Source organism: Salmo salar, chromosome 02 (assembly GCF_965601325.2).
Source record: "Salmo salar chromosome 02, fSalSal1, whole genome shotgun sequence".
In the NCBI taxonomy this organism is placed as follows: Eukaryota; Metazoa; Chordata; class Actinopteri; order Salmoniformes; family Salmonidae; genus Salmo; species Salmo salar.
Window position 1 is genome coordinate 26,397,175 of NC_138292.1, and position 18,231 is coordinate 26,415,405.

Genomic DNA, 18,231 nt, shown 5'->3' on the forward strand with positions numbered 1-18,231 from the left:
TCTGGTACCAAAGTCATGTCGTGGAAAATAAATTCAACATGAAACCCATCCAAGAGGTCAACAATCAGCCATTGAAAAGGGGACAATCCCTCCTTATCTATATACAGTGAATGATGCTTCAGTGAGATGCAACACATCTCCCTAGTGGACTAACATTCAACTGGTGTTTATACAGCGTCTATATGTTCTGTATTGTATGTTCATCCTGCCATGTCCCTAATAAAGACTAAACTTGAATTTGAAGGTGAGGTGTGCTAGAGCAAATATTGTGGTCCCACCCAATCTGAGCAATAGTCCAGTCTTCGGCGTACGTCCCTTACGTGCAACTGTTACCCAATATCACCATGTTTGCCAACATCACTATGTTCCATAATGCTAACGTCCATTGCACCACAATAATGATTGACATCCCACTGTTCTCATTCAAACCTGCAAATAGTGAAAAGATACATCCAGTGTTAAACTACAGTGAGATGAGGAAGGTTTTGGACATGCAGCTTGTCTACTGATTACAGGTTAGTCCTTGGGGCTCTACTAGGGGAGTGATGCACTATCGAAGAGGAAATGGAGTCCAACACCTACCTAAAATACATTCAGCCAGAAGTGAATTGTGTCATCTTGTGCTGGTTTTTACAACAGTCCGTTTTCAATCAGCTAGGAAAATGTTCTCTCTCTCTGAACAGCACAAGGTATTCTTATTTTTTGTTATTATTCCATTACACTGATGCAAATTCATTCTAGAAATGTCTATTTTGAAGTCATGTTTTTTCTAAAGATATTTACTGTCCATTTTAATCTGTAACATTTCCATCTTATCAAAAGCAAAGAACAGGAACAACACAAAGACGGTAGCATCATACACCAAATCTGCATGCTTTCATTAAAATAATGGACTTCTCATTACTTTGTTACAATTTTTTTGGTAGCAGTCATTCACTTAACTTAAATGGTACATTTGGTACATTAGTTCAATTATATAGTTCACATCACATGGAATAGGCTCTGGGTGCCGGTTATGTCAGATGCCACAGACTGAAGGAGATGAGGTTGGGCTGAATATCAAAAGACCACCAACCCATTTTACTATGGATTGATGATATATGTTGGTGTAAGTAATAACTAAGTAACAACTAAGTCAATCAAGCTTCAACACCTCACATTCCCAACCCAACCTCCTCATCTCTGCTTAACCTTTATAACTGTGCCTGGCTTTGAAAGATGATGTCCTTCATTGACTCATGGAGGTGGGGTTGGCTTGGTGGTCATCATGTCAGAGTCATTGCAGCTTTAGATAGAGAACCAGTTTGTGTGGAGTTTTAGATCAGTTATACTATATTGTTTGTTCACATTTATCTGAACTGGAATATAATGAATCAGAGCTGTAACACAACCCAACAAAGAATAAACAGATGACATACACAACAAAGCAAAATGCAGTGTTCAACATTGAGTCAGTTTCTGACAAATACCAATCAATTTGATTAAGAATAAGGGGGTCAACTCAAGCCATTCCAATGGCATTCCTATCCAAGTAGACAGGAGTGAATCTCTCCAAAGGAGATGATTGTTATACTGTGGCATTAATGTCCACCCCTTTATTCTAGACCAGAAGAGTAAGAGGATGGGTCAGTTGGTAATACGTCTCTGTTACTGGTTTACGTTCCAAAAACTGATGTGGGGACATGGTTGGTCAGAGGTTTGGGGCATATACCCCCTATTTGCTTGTCAAGTTACATTAAAGTGTTGGTTGTAATGATACATCTTAATACATCATAGGGGGTGTGACTAAGACCGAAAGGGAGCACAACATGTGATTGGGCATGACCGGGAAGCCACACCCACCGCCTCAGTTTATTTGTTCAAAGAATTTGTTGGTGGGGTTTTCGTAGCGGAGGTTCGGCATCGTTGAGTTGGCGCTCCTCTGGGGTCAGCATGGGGTCAACCTGCTGTGAGACACGGAGGGTCAAAGGTCATACAGATGCAGATACAGTAGGTGCTACGCTATAAGGAAGTTCTATAAGCAGGAAGTAGGGGACACTAATGTGCTATATGCCGCTGCAGGGAGAGACACTTTGAATACCTACCTATGAAAAGCCAACTGACATTTACTCCTGAGGTGTTGAACTGTTTGGCACCCTCTATAGCCACCATGGTTATGATTTGACCCTGCTGGTTATTTCTGAACATTTAAACGTCTTGAAAAATGATCTAGCAATGGCCACATGTACATTTTGTAAATAGAATTTTCAGAAGAACAACATTGGCAGGGCAATTCAATGATCACACCGGTAATATATAACTTGTTGTATTACTTCTGAAGCACAGCTGAGTGAACATAACATAATAGACTATATATACAAAAGTGTGTGGACACCCCTTTGTCATGACGTTGGCCTGTGGGTAAGGTTTATGACCCCCCCCCCCCCATAAATACCTTTCTCCCTCCCCCTCTCTGAGTCTACTGAAGGACTTGAATAGCCTGTGTTAAATATAGAGAGTCTGGGAACATCAAACAAATGGGGAAAAGGAACCATATTTTGTTAATAAAACCAGTTGGAAATATGCTTGATAACGTAATGAGTATGGATTTCATTTCAGTTGTCATCTGAGACATTATGATTGATGACAGGACGACATAAACTGTACCTGGGAAAGTATCCACCCTCTAGTTATCAGAGTCACATGGAATTGTTATGCAATTGAAATGTTTGATATTGAAAATGTTTGTTAGGAGATTAAATGTAATTTTAGCTTCCAAATGAGAGATTTGGGTTTTCATAAGGAAAGTGCCCTGCTCGATCAGTGGCCCAACCCTGTGAAGAGACAGGGGTTATAAACGATGAAACACCTCCCTCCCCCTCTCCACTATATAATCCTTTGACGAAAAGATAACCAGGTCGTTCCAGTACGGGAGGTCTGCAGCCTCTACGTTAGAAGGACACACATGTCAAGTACAGAACTAAGCCAACCTCGGCGTGAGCTTTGGTGGCGAATGGTATGAACTTTGAGCTTATTCACTACAGAAGTGCTACTTCCTAGCCGTTGAGTTAGCAGCGGCCGCTGCTTACGTGGGCTAGGAAAGAACGGACGACGGATCCAGTCTAACAGACGGACGAAGATACCACCACTTATCCAATTTACCACCAGAGACATTCTTAAGAGTTTACAGGAATATCTGTTGGCCAACCCGGCCAGCATCTACGACCAATCTACCGAAGCGCAGCTCAGAGTAAATATTTATTGCATTTTCCTTTTCCAAATGGGCGGTAATTTAGAATGCATAAGATAATGTATTTACGATAGCATAGCTGCTGTTTCTCTGTTCCTAAATCTTCCCGCTCTTTCATTCAAGCCCAACCCCCTTTCCTTTGTGTAACCAGCTTTCATACAGGTTCCGTTCACCAGGGACGTTTTCTGTATGACATCATTGTATTCTGTGTATTTGTAATTCTGTGTGATTAGTTAGGTATTTAGTAAATAAATAATTAAACCCAATTTTGTATTGCTGATTCAACTTGTTAGCCAGGGTTCGTGAAGATAACCAAGAATTTACAACTTTCATTATGAGACTGAAAATAAGACAAGGGTTAAGATTGACTGCTATCGTTGTAAAATATTACAAAGTATTTTAAGAGTTTATTCGGAAGATAACAGCTCTATAAACGTTCTTCCGTGGTGCCCCGACTTTCTAGTTAATTACATTTACATGATTAGCTTAATCAGGTAATATTAATTACAGAGAAATAATTTTATAAGTTAGCATGTCATATCACTTAATCCGGCATAGCCAAAGACACGACACCTTCAAATGAATGGATTTGGCCATTTCAGCCACACCAGTTGCAGACAGGTGTATAAAATCGAGCACACAGCCATGCAATCTCCATAGACAAACATGGGCAGTAGAATGAACTTACTGAAGAGCTCAGTGACTTTCAAAAGTGGCACCGACCTAGGATGCCACCTTTCCAACAAGTCAGTTCTTCAAATTTCTGCCCTGCTAGAGCTGCCCGTGTCAACTGTAAGTGCTGTTATTGTGTCAACCTAAATCCATGGATAATCGAACATTTCAATAAGCATTTCTCAATGGCTGGCCATGCCTTCCTCCTGGCTACTCCAATCCCGGCCAACAGCCCCCCCCCCCCCACAGCTACTCGCCCAAGCCTCCCCAGCTTCTCCTTCACCCAAATCCAGATAGCAGATGTTCTGAAAGAGCTGCAAAACCTGGACCTGTACAAATCAGCTGGGCTAGACAATCTGGACCCTCTCTTTTTACAGACCTATTTCCATCCTGCCATGCCTATCTAAAGTCTTCGAAAGCCAAGTTAATAAACAGATCACTGACCATTTTGAATCCCACCGTACCTTCTCCGCTGTGCAATCCGGTTTCCGAGCCGGTCACGGGTGCACCTCTGCCACGCTCAAGGTACTAAACGATATCATAACCGCCATCGATAAAAGACAGTACTGTGCAGCCGTCTTCATCGACCTGGCCAAGGCTTTCGACTCTGTCAATCACCATATTCTTATCGGCAGACTCAATAGCCTTGGTTTTTCTAATGACTGCCTCACCTGGTTCACCAACTACTTTGCAGACAGAGTTCAATGTGTCAAATCGGAGGGCATGTTGTCCGGACCTCTGGCAGTCTCTATGGGGGTACCACAAGGTTCAATTCTCGGGCCAACTCTTTTCTCTGTATACATCAATGATGTCGCTCTTGCTGCGGGCGATTCCCTGATCCACCTCTACGCAGACGACACCATTCTGTATACTTCTGGCCCTTCCTTGGACACTGTGTTAACTAACCTCCAAACGAGCTTCAATGCCATACAACACTCCTTCCGTGGCCTCCAACTGCTCTTAAACGCTAGTAAAACCAAATGCATGCTTTTCAACCGTTCGCTGCCCGCACCTGCCCGCCCGGCTAGCATCACCACCCTGGACGGTTCCGACCTAGAGTATGTGGACAACTATAAATACCTAGGTGTCTGGTTAGACTGTAAACTCTCCTTCCAGACTCATATTAAACATCTCCAACCCAAAATCAAATCTAGAATCGGATTTCTATTTCGCAACAAAGCCTCCTTCACTCACGCCGCAAACTTACCCTAGTAAAACTGACTATCCTACCGATACTCGACTTCGGCGATGTCATCTACAAAATAGCTTCCATTACTCTACTCAGTAAACTGGATGCAGTCTATCACAGTGCCAGCCGTTTTGTTACCAAATCACCTTATACCACCCACCACTGCGACCTGTATGCTCTAGTCGGCTGGCCCTCGCTACATATTCGTCGCCAGACCCACTGGCTCCAGGTCATCTATAAGTCTTTGCTAGGTAAAGCTCCGCCTTATCTCAGTTCACTGGTCACGATAACACCCACCCGTAGCACACGTTCCAGAAGGTATATATCACTGATCATCCCCAAAGCCAACACCTCATTTGGCCGCCTTTCCTTCCAGTTCTCTGCTGCCAGTGGCTGGAACGAATTGCAAAAATCGCTGAAGTTAGACTTTTATTTCCCTCACCAACTTTAAACATCAGTTACCTGAGCAGCTAACCGATCGCTGCAGCTGTACATAGTCCATCTGTAAATTGCCCACCCAATCTACCTACCTCATCCCCATACTGTTTTTATTTTATTTACTTTTCTGCTCTTTTGCACACCAGTATTTCTACTTGCACATCATCATATGCTCATTTATCAACCCAGTGTTAATCTGATAAATTGAAATTATTCGCTCCTATGGCCTATTTATTGCCTACCTCCTCATGCCTTTTGCACACACTGTATATAGACTTTCTTTTTTTTCTACCGTGTCATTGACTTGTTTATTGTGTTATTGGCTTGTTTATTGTTTACTCCATATGTAACTCTGTGTTGTTGTATGTGTCACACTGCTTTGCTTTATCTTGGCCAGGTCGCAGTTGTAAATGAGAACTTGTTCTCAACTAGCCTACCTGGTTAAATAAAGGTGAAATAAAATAATAAATAAAATAGGAGCAACAACTGCTCAGCTGTGAAGTGGTGTGCCACACAAGAACAGTACCGCTGCGTGCTGAGGTTGCAACACTTACTACCGAGTTCCAAAATAACTGTTTGTTGAGAGTTCCATGAAATGGGTTCGCTTGGCCGAGCAGCCGCACACAAGCCTAAGATCACCATGTGCAATGCCAAGCGTTGGCTGGAGTGGTGTAACGCTCGCCGCCATTGGACTCAGGAGCAGTGGAAATGAGTTCTCTGGAGTGATGAATCACGGTCCATTTTAGTGAACGGGTGGTGTATCTAATAAACTGGCCATTGAGTGTATATGATATGAATAGTGATAGGTGAGTTAATGAAATAGGCTACCAATGCCACATAGGTTAGCCTAGTCTACTGTAGGCTGCAGAGTTTTGTAGTTCATGGTTCGCCTTGCAAAACCGGTCAGATAAAATCTTGTGGCTTCATGGGGGATCAAAATCGAATGTAAAATGTTTCTTTAGTTCTTATTTTATTTTCAACTTTACATTGTTCATTCTATAGCTACTGTAGGCCACTATGCTATTGATTAATATACAATTTATCATGATTAAGTTGACTATTCACTTTGATCCTGGCTTAAAAGATACATCCTGTGAAACCAAATGCAAAAAAACAAAAACAAATGGAAAGTAGGCTATTTCAAAAATGAATTGGCCATGTTACTGCTGTAGGCTACACGTCTCTTGCCCAGCACCAGTTCAAATGCCACCTGTGTGAAGCAAATTACTATGAAATTGATTTGGTTAGTGCATCGATTATTGGACTTTTAAATGAACTAGATAGCCATTGATCATTGTTAGGTTCAACTGTCTGACCCCATAAGAACCCAAAATAAGAGCTTGTTTTACTCCATTGTTTGTAAACAATGTACTGTAATTATAAACAAACACTGTACAGCTTTAAAACATCCAATGGTTGATCAGTCTTTCCATTCATAGCTCAGTCTATAAACGAGAGTGGTTACATTTCAGCCCCATACCTCAGGTGTTAGCTAAAATCCTAGACTGTATTAAAATGAAAGCTTTAACAGCCTCTGCTGTTTTTCAAATCCCAGGCTGCAGCTTTAACACAAAATGATCAATATGACAGAAGAACATGTGATCTTTTTTTTATTATAATTAGCTATTTTACAAGGCCTACTTTCTACATGTATCTTTATGGGTGTATGATATGAATAGTGATAGATGAGGTAATGCAATCGGCTACCTACAGTATGACACAAAGCCTATATCTATCTATAGGCCTAGGCTGTTCATTCTAATGCTACTGTATGCTATGCTAATATTTCATAAATAATTTATCCCAATCAAGTTTAATATTCACTTTAATCCTGGTTAAATCTGAAGTGTAAAACATACATTCGTACAGAGTGCAGCAGACTGGCTTTCAAATCACTGCACAGGTATTGCCTTGGAACACTTCATGGACAGGTAAAACAGGCGACTGACTAGCGTGACCATTAGTGTAGCCTAGGCCTAGAAACATACAGTAAATTCAGGGAATACTTGTAAAGCTGTGGGAGGAGTGCTATGATCAAAAGGCCATTCAGCTCCTGAAATTAATCTGCTTGAAATCAAGCATAATGTCTAATCCTTCGAGAGGGATACAATTCACCTACAATGACACAAGCAGGGAAAGGAATTATGTTTCTGTATCTAGAATCCACTCCAGGAAGATGTCCAGGTTGTCTGTAAGACAATCTAAGATAGATGTCCTCAATCTCACAAATGATCAAGGAACCCACCAGGTACAACCCTAAATCCATAAACATGGGCACCCTCATAGATATTATCCTGACCAACTTGTCCTCTAAATACACCTCTGCTGTTTTCAATCAGGATCTCAGCAATCACTGCCTCATTGCCTGCATCCGTTATGGGTCCGCGGTCAAACAACCACCACTCATCACTGTCAAACGCTCCCTAAAACACTTCTGCGAGCAGGCCTTTCTAATCGACCTGGCCCGGGTATCCTGGAAGGATATTGACCTCCTCCCGTCAGTAGAGGATGCCTGGATGTTCTTTAAAAGTAATTTCCTCACCATCTTAAATAAGCATGCATTTTCATAAAATGTAGAACTAAGAACAGATATAGCCCTTGGTTCACTCCAGACCTGACTGCCCTCGACCAGCACAAAAACATCCTGTGGCATACTGAACTAGCATCGAATAGTCCCCGCGATATGCAACTTTTCAGGGAAGTCAGAAACCAATACACACAGTCAGTTAGGAAAGCAAAGGCTAGCTTTTTGAAACAGAAATTTGCATCCTGTAGCTCTAACTCAAAAAAGTTCTGGGACACTGTAAAGTCCATGGAGATTAAGAGCACCTCCTCCCAGCTGCCCACTGCACTGAGGCTAGGAAACACTGTCACCACTGATAAATCCACGATAATCGAGAACTTCAATAAGCATTTCTCTACGGCTGGCCAAGCTTTCCTCCTGGCTACCCCAACCCCAGCTCTCCACCCCCCGCAGCTACTCGCCCAAGCCTCCCCAGCTTCTCCTTCACCCAAATCCAGATAGCAGATGTTCTGAAAGAGCTGCAAAACCTGGACACATACAAATCAGCTGGGCTAGACAATCTGGACCTTCTCTCTTTCTAAAATTATCCGCCACCATTGTTGCAACCCATATTACTAGTCTGTTCAACCTCTCTTTCGTATTGCCCGAGATTCCTAAAGATTGGAAAGCTGCCGCGGTCATCCCCCTCTTCAAAGGGGGTGACACTCTAGACCGAAACTGTTACAGACCTATATCCATCCTGCCCTCCCTTTCTAAAGTCTTCGAAAATCAAGTTAAAAAACAGATCACTGACCATTTGGAATCCCACCGTACCTTCTCCGCTGTGCAATCCGGTTTCCGAGCTGGTCACGGGTGCACCTCAGCCACGCTCAAGGTACTAAATGATATCATAACCGCCATTGATAAAAGGCAGTACTGTGTGGCCATCTTCATCGACCTGGCCAAGGCTTTCGACTCTGTCAATCACCGTATTCTTATCGGCAGACTCAACAGCCTTGGTTTCTCAAATGACTGCCTCGCGTGGTTCACCAACTACTTCTCAGATAAAGTTCAGTGTGCCAAATGGGAGGGCCTGTTGTCAGGACCTCTGGCAGTCTCTATGGGGGTACCACAGGGTTCAAACACTTGAAACATGACCAAAAGCTTTACAATGATCACACTGCATTGGTCTTAGGATAAATGCTCTGACTCTGTAGTTAATATACCCTAACTGCACTTGAGTAGGGATAGACTCCATATTAAAAAAGAACAGATACTCTTCACTTTTTCTTCATTCACCTCACGATTCATCCGATGTGCATCAATCACTCCAGGCAAATGTTTAATCTCTTCAACATCTACTTCATACGAGACTCCAGCTATAACCTCCTTGAGGGGTGCCCTGTTCCTAAGAGACACACACGACACTTCAAACTTATCAAATCAGGTGAGATGCAACACACATTTCTTCTGATCCTCAGAAGCACAAAAAATCTAAACCAACCTGTCTCTCGTGATCCTCACAGCCTTCACTCTTCCCAGCACTCTCTCCACCAGTTTGGATATCTCAAATGGATTCTTCAAGATTGGTAATTCGATCAACTGCTCCTCATTTATAAACCGTACTCCTACAAGATACGAAGTGACATTCTCGTCACTGTACTCTACTTTGCTTCGTTTTCCTTTCTTTTGGACAATATTCCAATTCTCCTTGATTCTACCACTGTTAGAGAATCTACTTCAACATCTGCTTCCGCCATCTTTCCAGAAAATCGCTGTTTTTTCAATCCCTGAGAACTCCAGTGTCATGACGTTGGCCTGTGGGTAAGGTTTATGACCCCCCCATAAATACCTTTCTCCCTTCCCCTCTCTCTCTGACCCTACTGAAAGACTTGAATAGCCTGTGTTAAATATAGAGAGTCTGGGAACATCAAACAAATGGGGAAAGGAACCATATTTTGGTAATAAAACCAGTTGGAAATATGCTTTGGAACGTAATGAGTATGTATGTCAGGTTCGGTTGTCATCTGAGACATTATGACTGATGACAGGACAACATAAACTGTACCTGGGAAAGTATACACCCTCTAGTTATCAGAGTCACATGGAATTGTTATGCAATTGAAATGTTTGATATTGAAATTGTTTGTTAGGAGATTAAATGTCATTTTAGCTTCCAAATGAGAGATTTGGGTTTTCATAAGGAAAGTGCCCTGCTTGATCAGTGGCCCACCCCTGTGAAGAGGAGGGGTTATAAACGATGAAACACATCCTTCCCCCCTCTCCACTATATAAGCCTTTGACGAAAAGATAACCAGGTTGTTCCAGCACGTGAGGTCTGCAGCCTCTACGTTAGAAGGACACACATGTCAAGTACAGAACTAAGCCAACCTCGGCGTGAGCTTTGGTGGCGAATGGTATGAACTTTGAGCTTATTCACTACAGAAGTGATACTTCCTAGCCGTTGAGTTAGCAGCGGCCGCTGTAGACGTGGGCTAGGAAAGGACGGACGACGGACCCAGTCTAACAAACAGACGAAGATACCACCACGTATCCAATTTACCACCAGAGACATTCTTCCGAGGCCAGGAAGATCTGTTGGCCAACCCGGCCAGCATCTACGACCAATCTACCGAAGCGCAGCTCAGAGTAAATATTTATTGCATTTTCCTTTTCCAAATGGGCGGTAATTTAGAATGCATAAGATAATGTATTTACGATAGCATAGCTGCTGTTTCTTTATTCCTAAGTCTTCCCACTCTTTCATTCAAGCCTAACCCCCTTTCCTTTGTGTAACCAGCCATCATATCTGTTCCGTCTACCGGGACGTTTTCTGTTTAACATAATTTGTATTCTGTGTATATGTAATTCTGTGTGATTAGGTATTTAGTAAATAAATAATTAAACCCAATTTTGTATTGCTGGTTCAACTTGTTAGCCAGGGTTTGTGAAGATAGCCAAGAATTTACAACTTTCATTATGAGACTGAAAATAAGATAAGGGTTAATATTGACTGCTACCGATGTAAAGTATTACTAAGTATTTTAAGAGTTTATTCGGAAGATAACGGCTCTATAAACGTTCTTCCGTGGTGCCCCGACTTTCTAGTTAATTACATTTACATGATTAGCTTAACCTCTTATGGCTAGGGGGCAGTATTTTCACGGCTGGATAAAAAACGTACCCGATTTAATCTGGTTACTAATCCTACCCAGTAACTAGAATATGCATATACTTATTATATATGGATAGAAAACACCCTAAAGTTTCTAAAACTGTTTGAATGGTGTCTGTGAGTATAACAGAACTCAAATGGCAGGTCAAAACCTGAGAGATTCCTTTACAGGAAGTGGCCTGTCTGACCATTTCTGGAACTTCTTTGCCATCTCTATCTTTTACAAAGGATCTCTGCTCTAACGTGACACTTCCTACGTCGTCCATAGGCGCTCAGAGCCCGGGAAAAAACAGAATGTCGTCATCCCAGCCCCAGGCTGAAACACATTATCGCCTTTCTCAAGTGGCCGATCAAGGGACTGTGGGCTTAGGCGCGTGACCTGGCCGCCCGTCTTTGTGATTTTTTCCTCTGTTTGCCGAAAAGGAGATTCCCGGTCGGAATATTATCGCTTTTCTACGAGAAAAATTGCATAAAAATTTATTTTAAACAGCGGTTGACATGCTTCGAAGTACGGTAATGGAATATTTAGATTTTTTTTGTCACGAATTGCGCCATGCGCACGACCCTTCTTTACCATTCGGATAGTGTCTGGGACGCACGAACAAAACGTCGCTATTCGGATATAACGATGGATTATTTTGGACCAACCCAACATTTGTTATTGAAGTGGCAGTCCTGGGAGTGCATTCTGACGAAGACAACAAAAGGTAATCAAACTTTTATAATAGTAAATCTGATATTGGTGAGTGCTAAACTTGCCGGGTGTCTAAATAGCTAGCCCGTGATGCCTGGGCTATGTACTTAGAATAATGCAAAATGTGCTTTCACCAAAAAGCCATTTTAAAATCGGACATATCGAGTGCATAGAGGAGTTCTGTATCTATAATTCTTAAAATAATTGTTATGCTTTTTGTGAACGTTTATCGTGAGTAATTTAGTAAATTGTTAGCAAATTCCTCCGGAACGTATGCTAGTTCTGAACGTCACATGCTAATGTAAAAAGCTGTTTTTTGATATAAATATGAACTTGATTGAACAAAACATGCATGTATTGTATAACATAATGTCCTAGGTGTGTCATCTGATGAAGATCATCAAAGGTTAGTGCTGCATTTAGCTGTCTTCTGGGTTTTTGTGACATTATATGCTAGCTTGAAAAATGGGTGTCTGATTATTTCTGGCTTGGTACTCTGCTGACAATCTAATGTTTTGCTTTCGCTGTAAAGCCTTTTTGAAATCGGACAGTGTGGTTAGATAAAGGAGAGTCTTGTCTTTAAAATGCTGTGAAATAGTCATATGTTTGAAAAATTGAAGTTTTTGTATTTTTGAGGAATTTGTCATTCGCGCCACGCCTATCATTGGATATTGGAGCAGGTGTTCCGCTAGCGGAACGTCTAGATGTAAGAGGTTAATCAGGTAATATTAATTACAGAGAAAGGATTTTATAGGTTAGCATGTCATATCACTTAATCCGGCATAGCCAAAGACATGACACCAGTCGTGCTAACGTCTGCCAGTAAACCTAGCTTTAGTTGGCTGGTTGTAGCTTGCTGTTTAGTAGCTAGCCATATCTACAACCAAAAAGAGAAGATGTTTTACAATCGCAATACAAAATATATTCTATTTTTAGTAATTGCTAGTTAGCAAACAGAAAAATAATTGTATTTCCTCCCACTGTAACACAGTAGTATGTCAGCCAGTAATACAAAATATGGGTTTCAGTAGATTAACTAAAGTTAGCTAGGTGGCTTGATGGAAAAATAACTTAGCTAGGCACCGTATTTGTCATTTGCCTTCTTGGTGCTGGCATCACTGGCTAAAGCTGAGATTCTAACGTTAGATAAATCCAACTCTTTGTTTCAAATAGTCTTCGCTATATTCCGGTTGAAACCTGTATGGTTGAATGTTACCATCATGGCCAGCATGCTCAGTGGCGACCTGTCAATCAGGGCAGGTGGGGCAGAGCCTGTTTTGAGCCCCACATTTTTAGCTAAAACATCTAAGGGTAGACCTCAAATTCAAACCCCTTGGTTGCTGCCATAGAGTTACATTAGAAGTGCCCATACAAGAAGGCTCAAGGTCATTGGCCACAGATAAAATGATGTCAAATCACATATCTACAGTAGCTTTGATTGGACTGATAATGTCAACAGAATATTTTCAAAATCTTAGCTAGCAGTCATCATCATGGACCAAGTCGACAATCTACCGGCAAGTCGACAATCTACCGGCAAATCCTTTTTAATCCTTGTCAAATGAAGATAAATTATAGATAAAACGTATCAATGCTCATTGGCCATAAGCATTACACAAGTTGGAAATAGCAAATTCAACAATGAGTGGTTTGGAAGGAATCAGTGACAGTGGCTAACTGCAAGCATTGCAAAGCAATCACTAGCCTGCTATTCAGTGGAGTGGGTGTGTGTGGTCCCAAATCTGGGATTAAGTGTCTCTTTTCCAAGTTTAAAATGATAAACATTCAACATTAGCCATGCTGTCAATGAAGCATGATTTGTGCCGCGCTCAAAACAACTGTTAACTCGGAACTGCGAAAACTTGACTTCAGTGAGTTCAAGACAACTGGGATTTCTGGAAAAAATTAGCTACAACTGGGAATACATTTTGAACGGTCATCCAACTCGGAATTGTAAGTCGGGAACTCAGGCCTCTTTCAAGATCTACAACCTGAAGATCAATGACATCATCATGATTCAACCTTGTTTTCCCCCCCCCAGAGTTCCCAGTTGTCTTGAATGCACCAAAAATCCAGAAAATGCCAGACTTTGATGACAAAATTTGCCCACGAAGGACCGTCGTGCCACCTTCCTGTTCAAGTGAGCACAGCACAACAAAGTGAGTCCAAAAATGTCTTGTATGCTGCTACATAAATTATGTAATATGCCAGGGAGACATGTATACTGTAGCTAAAAAAGTAATACTAAGTGTATGTTGTGTAGTAAGCTGTTAGTAGCCCATGTGCCTCACCCTAAAAATTTGGTATATTTAACCGTCTTAATTTAGCTTTCATTGTCTGCTTATATGCCCTCTTTATTTATCCTATGGTTCTGACTTGGTGTACAGGGAGAACACTGTAAGAACAGCCCATGTTCTGAATTCTGTCGCTGTACATTTCAAAAGTGCTAAACAAATAGTTATATTGACTACGTCTGTCCTAGCTCGCTCATTAATGTCTTAATCAAAATTACGGATTGCCTCTTATACGCTTGTCGTCCCCTTATGCCATAGTTTGTACATCTCAATTGTCATTAGAAACCACATATGAGCTATGTTTTTTTTTAAAGGCAGTAAATGAGGCTGAATGAACTGTTTCACTGCCAGACAAGGCTCAGCTGATAGCCAGGTGTAACAGTGGTTAGATGTTGGGACTGCTGTTGGGACAGCTTTATGTAGGCCCTAACAGTTTGAGGGCACAGTTATTCACCTAGTGCAATTAATGTATTGTTTAGTGTTGTGTTGTGGCTTTGCTGACATGCATCCCACTTGTTACTTTTTGCCCCACCAAGATTTACATGCTAAAAATCGCAACTGGGCACGCTCATTTGGCAGGATTAGGCAGTCGCCTTTCTGAGATAAACTGACCAAGACGCACCTCCAACAACAACACATAAAACCTCACACAATTCTGCTCCAAAACAATGACAATTTCAGTCAACCATTGGCATAAGGGCATTTTAGGTGAGTGTTGATGCCGCCCCCTGATAAGCCAACGGCAGGGGCGCAAAATATTTAGCTTGCCCATGCCCAGCGCGCCTCTCCAGGGTGCGGTTGGGGAGACGCAGCGCTGCGGCGCTCCACCAACGGGCCATCAAATTAATTTAACATGAAGGATGTAGGCTACGGTAGAAAGAGTAGTAGCCTATGAGGTTGTTCTGTAGCCCATAGACTGGAGACCAAATGTATTACAATGTTATGAGGCAGACACTTTTTCAATCATTAAGTTATGAGGAGAGAGTGCAGGAGAAAGTCAACTAAAAAGGCAACAGGGCAGACATCAGCTTTGGAGCGGCATAATCAAACAGAGGTGGACAGCAAATGGCGCTGCAAGTAATTCATTTCAACAATTGTCTTAATTTTAATTCAACTTCGCTAATAACAAGAGGGCTTGGTTTGACAGACGCAATTATGATATCCATACATTTGTCGTTATAGCCAAATCCTCCAATACTGTCATCATGCACTCCTTAAATACCTCTGTGTCTGGGAAGGGCTTGGTGTGTTAGGTTAAAACCAGGGTTCAAATTGAGTGAGGGTATGCCATACCCTTTGTTAAAGAAAAGTGCAAAAAGGATACCTATTGTTAGCTTTATATTTTGAAAAAAAAAAGTATCCAGATAATATAAAGTGTTCTATAACAACGCTTAACTCCATGCTGCCTTATGCTAGAAACAAGCTTTAAAATGTACACCGAAGATGTGACTGATGCATATCTGGATGTATTGATTTCTCGCTATGACATTCTGAAGCTGAGCTGCAGCCTTCAATATTGGAGGAGAGAAAAACATTGACTTGGCCATCCCTATTAATTGAGCTTTTCATTTTCTGAAAAGAGAAGATGTTTGTGTTTTGTCCTATATTTTTATTTAATTTTTAATCCCAGTCCCTGGTGGAGGCCTTTTGCCTTTTGGTAGGCCGTCACTGTAAATAAGAATTTGTTCTTAAACTGACCTGCCTAGTTAAATAAAGGTTAAATAAATAAATTAAACACAGGCAGCTTTTAGGGAAGCACTTCTGTTGTTGGGTTAAGCAACAGACGAGTAGCCAGCAGTTGAAGCTTAAGTTGTTCTGCGTCGGTCAAGCCTCTGTCTGGGTGGAAAGGTAACTTTTGAAAGTGCCATGCTTAGATTTATAAGGATGTCTAATATTAAATTATTTGCAAACAGCAACAGTTTGGTTGCGAACAAAACACTCTGGTTTGACAGTGGAGAAAGATGGTAAGAATGCCCATTTATTTCTCTGTCCATTCTTCCCCGAAACTTCTATTTTCATTATGCACCTTTCTTTTGAGACTTTTTCAGAGGATCTCTCTTGATTGCAAGACCTTTTTCCCAAATAAATGCACAAAGAAATATAACTAATTTAATAGAGACATTGGTGATTTTATCAGTGTAATCAGAACAAACATATTAGAACATGTTATTGACATTGAACTGTTTATATAGCATACTAATCTGATGAAAATGAGCTGGCAATTTTAGTCTAATAAAAAATATCAAAAAGGAAAATGTGGCATGGGGAGCATTGTAATTCTACCTCGTTTATTTGCTGAAAATGATTTTAGAATACAGAGACAAAAAAGGTCAGTGACATGGAGTATTTCAGAGGTGTTAATGATGGGTAAAGAGAGATTTGCACATACATTTTTTGCAAGTCAAAGGCACAATTCCCTTTACCCAAAGTAAAGGGAATTGTGCGTTCGAGGCTCCTTTTTACAGTGAGTCGAAGTCAAACAAGGCGATTATGTGAATGTAGACCTATGTATTTTACAGGAAGTGAGCTATAATCAATGTCAAGACAACATAATGAAATAGCCCTAAGCTTTCATATATAAGATTCATAATGTTAAGATACCATAATCCAATTGGTAGCATATTACATAGGAAATGCATGCTTGGTGTATAATTTACAATGTTATAATGCGTGTTAACTGGTTTTTTTTTCTATCCTTTGGTTGGCAAATTTCACAATTTAATTTACTCAGCACATTTATAAATGGTGACTTTGATCACAGTTTTGAGGTTTAGGTTGCTTGATGTTTATAGCTAGCTAGCAGCGCAAGCAAATATTGTTGTGCAAATCGCTCTTCACCCGCCATCAACAATCTCTGAAATCCTCCTCCATGCCATTGACCTTATGATTTTGTCTCGTGTTGTAGCAAAGCAAAATCATATAGAATTGTAAAACCAGACACAGCGATGATTGGCTATCCTCCATCTTTTTTGGTTGCGCTTGTCTGAAACTAATGACAGGCGGAACTGTTCCATGCGTGGGAGATTTTCAAACAAAGATTTACTCCTCACCTGATTGGTTAACAGCGGAGTCAGCATTCTATTTGCATAAAGTAGCGCTGAACTTTTCCCATCGCTCTGCTAGCAGGGTTCGTGCTGCGCGTTGCTCAGCGTGCTCCGGTTGAAAACAAATGGGGGCGGACCTTTGTCTGGCGAATTCGGAAGTTGTGGAAACCCTACGTGAGAAAAGGGGACACCAAAGATGTTTATTGCTAAACTCTCTCATTGTTCGATCTGTGGGGACACCGTCTTCCAACTGATGGCGAAACTCAAGTCGCACTGCATTATTTTTGCCTCATGCACCAATTCATGTTGTTACTCCTATGACCAGAGAAAGTGAAATATTTCTTGATATTAAAAAAGACAAAAGCCTCTAATAATACCCACGCAAGCTTATCGGAAACACTTTCCAATACTCATTCATTGCAGCGGCACGCGCATTTTATGGCATATAAAAGTGTTAAACAAAGTCTTGACATTGCTGACTAACAACTTAAATATGAACTTACTCAAAAACAAAAGCTCTTTGCTCTATTCGTTGACTTTCTCTCTAGTCATGTTTTTTTAAGTTTTGAAATCTACCGGCATCAACTTTGCTGTGCGTTCGAGGCTCCTTTTTACAGTGAGTCGAAGTCAAACAAGGCGATTTGAGCTATCTGATTGGCCAGTGGTAAGCTGGCAGGTACACTTGATTTGCTCTCTGTGCCTGCCGGGAAGACGGAGTTTTACCCGCAGACACATTAAATTGTTAAAACAAGGAACGCTTTGGCTTCCAGTCGCTAGGGCTGCTGAATCAAGTGCATCTAACGGGAACAACACAAAACGAATACACAAAAATAGGAATGCTTTATCGTTGTTTTTTTACAGACATTTTTGACGATCGAATAGCAATTCATTGGAGATCGACCAATAGATCGCGACCACTGACATAGCTAATGATTTATCAAATGTAGTTGTAAATACACACTCAACAAAAGTCATAATTAAAGCCTAATAACG

At 41.2% G+C, this 18,231-nt stretch overlaps 1 long non-coding RNA gene across 1 annotated transcript; it reads right to left on the reverse strand.

Annotated features, from left to right (window-relative positions):
* Positions 1–844: 844 nt before the first annotated feature.
* Positions 845–17,858, reverse strand: LOC145860568 (uncharacterized). The gene is made up of 3 exons (XR_014380524.1): positions 17,742–17,858; positions 17,245–17,408; positions 845–1,946 (listed from the first exon to the last, which is right to left on the reverse strand). It is a non-coding gene; the product is annotated as an uncharacterized LOC145860568 (long non-coding RNA).
* Between the last annotated feature and the right edge of the window lie 373 nt (positions 17,859–18,231).